Genomic DNA, 10,419 nt, shown 5'->3' on the forward strand with positions numbered 1-10,419 from the left:
GTAAGTAACCCCGTACTGTACTAGTAGTAATTATAATTTTCAATGTTATGCACTTTTGGTTTAAAAAATATGCAAGTTTTTTTAACTTGATTGATTAAGCAGTGAAATGTACTAATTTTATTAAATCTAGACCAGCGAATTCTCCTCTTTTAGTATTCTGTGTGAAAAATGGGGAGCATGCATTGGGCACTTGAGCTGCACATCGAAGAACAATTGTTGTTCCAGAAAACCTCCTGTGCAACTGTTTGAGTTGTAAGCTGAACTAGTGGCTTTTTTTTATGTAACACCATTTTTACTTGGAAGAACAACTGACAGATAAACAATAGTATTCAGAGTTGAGAGTTTAGTGGACATTTTTTCAAAATAAAATTAACCTGTCACTTCAAAAAAAATTGATGATATTTGTTGTGGGATATTGAAGGGAAAATTCAAATTTTGAAAAATTTGTATCCACCATTGTGAACTTCACAGTTTCTCAAAATCTAAACACTTTTCTAAAGAGCTCAGTGGTGATATTAACAAATGTGAATTTGAGGGGTTAAGATTTAAAGAAGTGACAGCATTTGGAAGATATATATAACTCAGGGAGCCAATATTTTCCAAAGGACCAGTGCATGATGTTTACAAAATCACACATGGATAGAAGATCCCATGATAAACCAGTGGATTTTTAACATAATGGAGAACAAAATATTCATTGATATGGTTTCAGATTTTACATTGCAACTCACCTTTTTAAACTATCACTTACTGAGTTTTTGTATAGTATCAAAGACTATCCACAACTATTCTGAAAAGGCTACTAATATACCCCTTCCTTTCCCAATTACATATGTATTTTTTCATACGTAATACACATGTATTTTTTTCTTCATATACTTCAACCAGAAAACATATTGCAACAGATTGAATCCAGAAGCAGATATGAGAATCCAGCTGCTCTCTATTAAGCCCGGCATTAAAGAGGCTTGCAAAAATGAAAATGACATTTTGTTCTCTAATTTTTTTGTTTGGGAAAATATAGTTACTGTTCATAAAACATATTATTCGTGTTATTACATAACAGGTTTATCATTGTTACTTTTAAATAAATTAATGTCAACATTTTTTATTTGTTTTAATTTTTAATACAGTAAATATTTGTGGATATAACTGAAAGAAACAAAAGCTCTTGGAAACCCACAGTAATTGTTAAGGCTGTAAAGTATTCCTGAGATGGAAATCTAAGAACCAGTAGCCTAGCACATTTCCTAATACAGTATATTAGATTAGCTTATATATTGTATATTAGCTTATATAGTTTTCATAATATGTTTACTACCACCTTATAAGTGATCAAAGTTAATACCACCAGATTAGGGACAAATGAAAATCAATATCATATGCCCCCCAATGCGATGTACTGAGAAAGACACAACACCATTTCTATGGCATTCCTGACAAAAATGCACATCCTGAATCTAATCATGAGGTAATAACAAACAAATCCAACATCGATATTCTCCCAAATATTTTGCATGTGTTTTTCAAAAATGTCAATATCGAGAAAAACAAAGCAAAAGCAAGAAATGGATGTCACCTGAGTTTCTTTTACTATTAAAAAAATTAAAGACAATTGGAAAATCTGACAATAAAGTCTGTAGACTAGAAAATAATAGTCTTAATGTTAATTTCTTGATTTTGATCATTATACAGAGGTTATATAAGAGAACGTTCTTGTCTTTAGGAAATATGCGGTGACTAGGGAAAGGTGTCATTAATTTCTGCTGTACTTCTCAAAGGGTCAGAAAACAATACGAGAAAGAGGAGAAAAGATAAATAAGAGGTAAAATGTTAATATTTGGATCTGGGAGAGGAAATTCAGAAATTTTTTGCATTATTTGTGGAAGATTTCTATTAGAAATTATGTCAAAAGAAAGAGTTAAAAGGGAAGAGAGTTTACTAAATAAATTCATGAGTGAATCTTTTCCTAGATACTCCAATTTCAGCTTCTGGGTGTAGAGGTTAGAGGAATTAAATGAAAGAAAAAGAAAAGTCTCTTAAAATGGTTATTATTATATCCTTATGTTGCACTAACAATATGTGCTAAAAGTGCCTCTAAAATTTACCTCCCCTTGTCATTTTTCTTAAAAGGGCCTTTAGACCCCTGAAAGAGACGTTTTCATTACATGAACTCCAAATTGTTTTGTTTCTACTTTGATGTGGGGGAAAGAGGATCATTTATTTACCAGCCTCTAATACTGAACATGAAGAGAAAAGAACAATTATAAAATTACTCTTGGAAGAATTTAGAAAGATATTTGCTTCAAGTCTTAGCTTTAACCATCAGGAGCTAAGACAGTTGGTAGGCAATGAGAGCATAAGCGGTTCTCCGTTCTAGGAGGCTCTGGATGACACGGGAAGAGGGTGGGGCACGGTATCAGTAACTCTTTGCTCCGCTTTTCTGGTCTGAAAGTGCCTCGTCTGTGGTTTGACTGCCTTGTGGGTACAGAAGAAGCCCGGGCCATCTCGGATTGGCTGAAATGTGTGTGGTTGAGAGTCTAGCCCTATGTATAATTAGAAGCAGATCATGGGAGTGAGCGAGGGATTTTTTTCTTTTAAACAACACATCCTAAGTCTTATTCTTAACATTTCAATTCTGCAAAGGTAGCCTCGCCCGCCTCCCTCTAGTGGCCCTGCGTAGGATGGCAGTGGCCAGAAAAGCCATTGTGTTTCCGACCGTGGGGGGGCTTCCTCGTTCAGGAAGGGGTTGTGAGCGTTGGTTTCTTGTTTAACGAGCCGGAGCCTTATAAATTGGTTAATCTATCCTGGGTTAAGGCCATTACAATTTAGAGAGGTTAAAGGAATCTCCAGAGACAACAAAATAAGGGCTAAATAGTGCAGGGACATTCATCACCTGACCCTAGTCCAGAACCTAGTTGTCCCTCCTAGGACAACTTGAAGAAAAACCCACTGGCTTCCCAAACTGACTGAAAATTCTAAGCCATACTGCGAAGAAAATAGAAAACCAACCCTTACCCCTTACTTTGCACCGGCTGCAGAACCCTGCATACCCTGCCCTGCTCATTGCCCACATTCTCTCAGGCCCCATGGTGCTCTCCACCCTGCTTTATTTTTAGCGTATAGCAACCAACACAGCAGACATCAAATTGGGCATCTGTGTATCTGTTCATCGTCTCTTCCACGTTAGAACATAAACTCCACGAACGATGTTTTTTCTGAATTCTCTCTTCCCAACACCTATCACAAAGTAAGTATATTAGAGTCCCATGGCTGCTGTGACAAATTACCACAAACTTGGCTTAAAACAACAGAAATGTATTCTTTCACAGTCCTGGAGGCCAGAGTCTGAATTCTGTTCCACTGGGCCCAGATCACGGTGTTGGCAGAGCCACACTCCCTCCGTTCACGTGAGCGCCAGCATTCCTCCATTTGTGGCTGTGTCACTACAGCGTCTTCAGATCTCTCTCTGCTCCATCTGCACATCACCTCCTATGTGTGTGGGTATCAAATCTTTCTCTGCCTGTCTCCTATAAAGACAGTACTTATGATGGCATTCAGGGCCTGCCCCAATAATCCAGGCTAATCTTGCAAATCAGGAAATTGAGGTCCCTAACAATTGACTGCCCAGAGTCAGACAGGTGGGAGTCTAGAGGCAGGGTCTGAACCCCAGTCTGGCTCCAGGACTCTCCCATCACCCGGTGCTGGAGTCTGATGGGCACTTGGATCTTTGTGGTCCGTGCTTACAGACAAGCCCAATGAACCATCCTTCACTAAGTCTTACCCCGGACACTAAATGAATCCAAGCATATCAAGATCTGTCTCTGTCTTCCAGGATATATCCATGTATTTGGAAAGAAAAGGCATAAAGTCCAATCGTGGTTCCCCTAGTGGGGAGATGTGACTGAAAAAGGTAGGAAGGGGATTCTGGTAGTTTTTACTGTTTCTTGATCCAGTGCTGGTTACAGGAGTGTGTGAAGCACTTTATAACAATCCATTGCCATGCACTTGTCATTTATGAACTTTTCTTAGTGCGTGTTATATTTTGAAAAAGAAACAAAATGAAGGCACAACGTCAGGTCCCCGGGAGATGCAGGAGCTGTGAGAGGAGCCAAGGGCACAGTCCCCCACATCCCTAGATGCCTGGGCCATTCCCCAGCCCCCTGACTAACTAGCCAGGCACTGTCTGGCTAGTTAAGGGCAGTGAGGTAGGAGGGTGAGACGGAGATTTTTCCAGGGCCTTTCATCCCAGAATTCCCAAGGCAAGCCCACCTCAAACTCAGTTTGGCTTTAAAGCAAAGTTAAACAAATATCGTAAGTGACATTCTAAAATATTGCCAATAGGAGCTAACCCCTCTAAAAAGGAAATCTATTACCACATAAATGTGGAAAATCCTGGGCAAAACAAATTTAGGTCCCTTTCTTTCTGCAGGACTTGCCAGAGCCTTGAACATTTTAACATAAAGTCTATAAGAGGGAGATATATTTTGCATTTTTTCCCCACACTATTTTACTATGGAATAATTTGGGTTTTTTTCCCAACACTTTCAGAACTAATGTTCTAAGAAACAAATTTTAGAAAGTGATATTTTAGAATTTTAACATACAGATCCAGTTTACCCAAAAATGATACAGCATTCTTTGAGGCCTTCCTGGGCTTCTCCGCTATCCCTCAACAAGCCAGGGACATTGATTCAAAGGACCAAATAAACTGCAAGCACTGGAGTGGTCGGGTATAAGAAAATAATTATTTACTATGAGTCTGAAGGGAAATTTGGTTAATGAACAATATTTGTTCTTAGAAACTGGTTGTTTGAAGCCTCACTGAGTAGGGTCTAGTTGTTATCAGCTATTACATCCTCCATGTTTAATGCCATCGTTTTGAAAATGGATTCACTTCAGAAGTATTTTTCTCATGCTTTGGAGATTTTGCACATTGGCCCAAATGGGTTTTTATTTTCCATTTTAATTTATACAGTATAAATATGAAGTTGGGCTTCTTTGGAGTTAACAGTTTTGCTGTGCAGATGTTTCTTGAAAGCCTTTTCAATCCATAGTGTTGGTTTTTAAAAAATTATTTTTATTAACCTGGCTGCCTGCCAGAAAAAAAAAAAGAACTATTCCATTTTGCATAAAACTGTAAGATTTTCTTTTTCTGTTCTTTCCCCACCCCCAACAGCTATATGATTATTAGGATTAAAGATGCCATAGTGACATCTTGTGGTCAACCACAAGATACACAGCAAAAAGTGGTAATGCTGGGACAACTGAAGTGCTCTAGCTCATTTTCCCACAAGGATTTCTTGATTTACTTTATTTGCTTTTTATTTACCATTTGGCTCAAATGACTCTAGATTTCCAGGTTGTTTTTCTTTACAGAAATATTCAACTTTGCCCGCATAGGGAGAATAAACACGCTGTGTTCTGGAAAGGATAGGAGGGAAATAACTCTTGCTTTTGGCTTTTTATTGGATCTCTCCTAAAAACAGAGTTGTGCAAGTTACTCAGTAATAACTGCAAAAAACATTAAAATGTTTTCCCTGAAAAAGGGACAAGTGACAATAATTCTAAATGGCTTTCATTGATTATTTTGATTCTAAGCTTTAAGAAACTAACTGATGGTTTGTTTACTTTGCTTGCTTAGTATTTAAATGAAAATATATAGACCTGGCTGGTGTGGCTCAGTGGATTGAGTGCCAGCCTGCGAACCAAAGGGTCGCCAGTTCAATTCCCAGTCAAGGCACATGCCTGGGTTGCAGGCCAGATCTCCATTTGGTGGCATGCAAGAGGCAACCACACGCTGATGTTTCTCTCTCTTTCTTTCTCCTTCCCTTCCCCCCTCTCTAAAAATAAATCAATAAAATCTTTTAAAACTAAAAAATAAATTAAAATATATAAATAATGACTCTCCAATCTTTATTTCCTCTCCCTAAGTAGTGTCAATAGAGATAAAATCTACTTGCGTAATTCTCGACTTTTAAAAGAAAAATGTACCAAACAATATGCAGCAATAAAAAATTATGCTTACCAAACTTTTGGAAAACATGGAAGAAAGATATGCTATAATGTTAGAAGAGAAAGACAACAAATTATACAAGCATATGATCCTATACACATATCAATATGAGTATCTGCATGAATGTAGATATCTACACAAGTGTGGATGTAAACGTCAATATCAAGGTTCATGTGGAGGATGGTGTAGGCACAGAAATAAGCCCAGAAGGGACATCTTCTGTTTTATGGCATTACAACTGATATTGATGATATTTTTCTATATTTTCTTAAATTAGTGTATATTAAAATCATAATCAGAAAAAGTCCTCACCACGCTTTTTAAAAATCAAAGTTCTATTTGTTAATAGGTAAAATATCTCCATTTCAGGGTGACACAAAAACATGAAAAAAAAAAAATCCTGAACAACGAGATGCCTAGCAAGGCACTGAGATGAGGGAAACTGAGTGATTCACAGACTAAGAGCAAAGTCACTGGGGAAGCTCTGAAATGCTTGGGATTCCAGAACCAGAAGCCCTATCTTGTCAGTCCGGTGCCCTCCCTGTGGACCTGAGGAAGGGCGCCTGTCTCTGGCGTATGGGCTACTCTCTCCAGGAGAGGTGGGCCGAGGACCTCAGAGAAACCGTAAAGTACGCCAAGTTTGTTGCTGGTGCAAAATGTGCATTTATGCAGTACATACCTAGTGTGTGCCAGGTACTCTGCTAGGATCCCAACATATATTAATTCTAATATTGACAATTCTACAACATATCTCTAAAGGTGAGAAAAGTGAGAGTTGGGGAAATTAAATGCCCAAAATCCCACAACTGTCAAGGTTGGGATTTAAACTCAGTCCCATTGGGCTCATACTCTTTACTATACACCTGCCTCTCACTATACTTTCCAGCAGATAAAATACTCCACGCACTGTTAGTGTCCCAGACCTCTGGAGCCCTAAGACCAAATTCCTTTAAGAGTCATTGAAGTGTATCCTGAAGGAATCCCTGGCAAGGCAGGCATCCCTCCCATTCCCTGTTATAGTGAACACCTTTTCCCACGCGCTTCTCATGTTTCCATGGAAGGAGAGATCTTCTGCTCTATCCCTGGAATGGAGTAGTAAATACTCGCCTCTCTTCACTGTCGCTCACTGAATCCCAAAGGCACAGCAGTGTTACATCTGATTGGTGATGTTTGTGAGGGTGACATCCATTGGATCACACTGACCATGAGCAGGACTGCTGCACTGTAAAGCCATCAGTCCCCTCCACGTAATCAATGTGTTATACAAAGCCAAGAGAATAGGAACTTTTTAAATTAAATACGGTGATTCTAAAGTTTAGAAGGAAAAATATACAAGCAAAAGGATCAAGGAAATTCTGAAAAAGAATAATTACCAGATTTTTTTCTAGTGCAGGGATTAAAGCCTATTATAAAGTGATTAAAAATGTGTAGGGCTAATACATGAATAGTCAGAGCGATCAATGAAAGAGGATAGAAAGTCCAGAAATAGGACTGAAGCTCATGTGGAATTTAGTATGTGATAAGTTTAATATAGCTTAAAGAATAATGCCTCAAATCAAGGGAGAAAAGATAGATTATTCAATTAAAGGCTTTAGAACAAAGGCTTTTAGATCTCATAACTCACACCTTACATTAGGAAAAATTCCAAGTGTACAAAAATTTAAATGTAAAAAAGAAGCACATTACAAGTGATATAAGAAATCAAGGGACAATTATCTAATAATCTCATTGCAGAATATCTTTATATTTATGATATACATAAGTCACAATGTTCTGCAGAAAAAAAAATCAAACACAAATGACAGAACTGACATGAAAAAAATATTTGCAATAGACGCCATGCTAATTTGCCTACATATATAAAGAATTCCTTAAATTCAATAGGAAACAAGCTAATGACCTACTTGAAAAATAGACAAATGATAGGAAGCCACTGCTCCCAGCAAAGAAAACCCAAATGAGTCTTAGAACATATGGAAAGGAGTTCAATGTCACTCGCAATGCGAAAGATGCACTTTGCAGCTATCAAGAAGTCTCATTTTGCACCTAGCACATTGGCAGAAATCAAACTTTTGGAGGAGGCTGTGTTGGCGAGAGCGTGGGGAAACAGACATTCTCCCACATTGCTGGTGGAAGTGGAAATTAGAACAACCTCTGTGAAGGACAGTCTATAAATGCACACATCCTTTGACCCAGCTATTCCACATCCAGAAATTTATAGAGCAAAAAGACGCTCTTATATGCAAAATGACTTATGTCCACGGTCATTCACTGCAGCAATGTTTAAATAGCAAAAGGCTGAAAACATCAACGGAATATTGGTTAAATAAATTACCATACATCTACATAAAAGAATACTGTGCAGCTATAAAAGTGGATGAAACTCTTTAAGGGTTGAGATGATCTCCAGGAAATAGTGTTAAAGTATAATTCAGGGCCTGTGTAAGCCAGACCCAGTGTGTCGGATTTAAGAGCTGGTTCTATGTGGGACCCACAGTTCCTGGGCTGCAGTCAATAGAAGGGCAGCTCCTCAACTGTTGGGAACCATCCCACCTGGTTTCAGGAACTGTAGTCTTGCCGACAGGCAAGAGGGCCCCAAGGCTGGAGCAAAGCAAGGAGGCCTTGGGGAAATAGGTCACTGAGGAGACAAAACCTGTCCCTCTGGCAGGGGCACAGCCCCTGCCTCCCTCACATCACCCTGCTTGGCCCCAGAGGATGGCTGATTAGTCAATGATGGGCAAGACCCCTCGATGGCAGGGGCAACCTAAGACAGGCACAGTCATATAGGGACCACCAGGGAAGGACTTGGGGGATATGGAAAAAGGGCCAAAGACCTTCACCCCTCCGCTTTGATATGGCCGGAGTCACTCTATCTGAAAAAGTCTCCTTATCTCTTGGCTGCTCTGCTCCACCCTGCCTGGCTCAGGCTTGAAACAGTACTGGAGGCAGCCCTGGTCTGGATCAGGCAGTTCTGGGGAAAATCAAGCCTAGAAGTAAATTCCTTGAAGCATGTTTTGTTTTCCCCTCAAAGCTGTGATGGTCAGCTCATGCTGGAAAGGAAATTTATATTATTCACAGACCCTGACCCTAAACCATTTGGCGCTCTTATGTTTACTTGTCTCAGACCCATGCAAATCAGTGTGTTCCTGCCATTTGTCTTCCTCAAACATCACATATTCTCTGTAAACATTAACGTACTGATGTAATGAGATCACCTGTACATTCCTATGACCTAGCCCCACTGATAACCCTTTCAATAAAAGCAACTGAACACAGAGGCTCAGGGGCTTCTCCGCTAGAGGGACTCACCACCCCCTTACCCTGGCAGACCAAGAAAGTGTCTGGAATGGCTTATTTTTATTTCCCCATCCGTGACAACCTGGAGCAGCTCTGTGGGACAGATCCCCACTCCACCTCACTCAACCTGCCCCCTTAACTCCTTAATAAACAGTTTATAGCCCCCATCCCTCCAAAATTCAGGGCTTTAAACAATGAGTAGAATGTGTTATTATTTGTGTTACAAATAAAAAGAAAGAATATAGCAGAAAAATATATATATATAGTACAGTCTCTCGCTGGAAACAAATGCTAACAGTGCTTACTTAAATATCCAGAAGCAGTAACCTCTGAGTGTCTGAACCCACTCAGAATGGTGAGACCTTCATGATACTGAAGGCCAGGGGACACTACCTCAAGGCCAGGGGACACTAATGGCAGAGACTTGTGAGTAAGTGCCCTCATGAACCTGAGCACTCCCTAAGGCGTCCTCAAAGAAAAGTGCAGGGGTGGGGGGCGCTTATCTTAATTAATTGATAGAAATTAGGCATTCTAATGAACATATTTACATTAGTTTTTTAAAAGGTATTATTTATTTAATTTTTAGAGCGAGGGGAAGGGAGGGAGAAAGAGGGAGAGAAACGTCAGTGTGTGGTTACCTTTCGCACGCCCCCTACTGGGGACCTGGCCCGCAACCCAGGCATGTGCCCCGACCAGGAATCACACTGCCGACCTTGCAGTTCACATAGTGGCGTTCAATCCACTGCACCACTCCAGCCAGGGCTATTTACATGAGTGTTGAGATAAAAATAATGATTTTTCCCCAAGGAAGATGCATCATATGGAGCTGACGTCTCAAATGTGGTGGCCTTCTCCCGGATGGGGTAGCGAGAGAGAACTGCTTAGGAGCCATACTCATATCTTCGACTACCCACCTTTTTAGACTTGATCTATCCTCCCAGGTTCCAAATAATAACAAAAATAACTGAGATTTGTTGTACACCAACAAACTGCTCCTGCACACAGCAATCCTAGATGTGAAGATTATCATTATCCTCATTTTTAAAATGTGGAAGCAGGGGCTCAGAGTGGGTTAAACACTTGTCCAGCATCACACAAGCTTAAAA

This window comes from Pteronotus mesoamericanus, unplaced genomic scaffold, assembly GCF_021234165.1.
Source record: "Pteronotus mesoamericanus isolate MK-2021 breed Mesoamerican mustached bat unplaced genomic scaffold, CSHL_Meso_final contig_24, whole genome shotgun sequence".
Classification (NCBI taxonomy): Eukaryota; Metazoa; Chordata; class Mammalia; order Chiroptera; family Mormoopidae; genus Pteronotus; species Pteronotus mesoamericanus.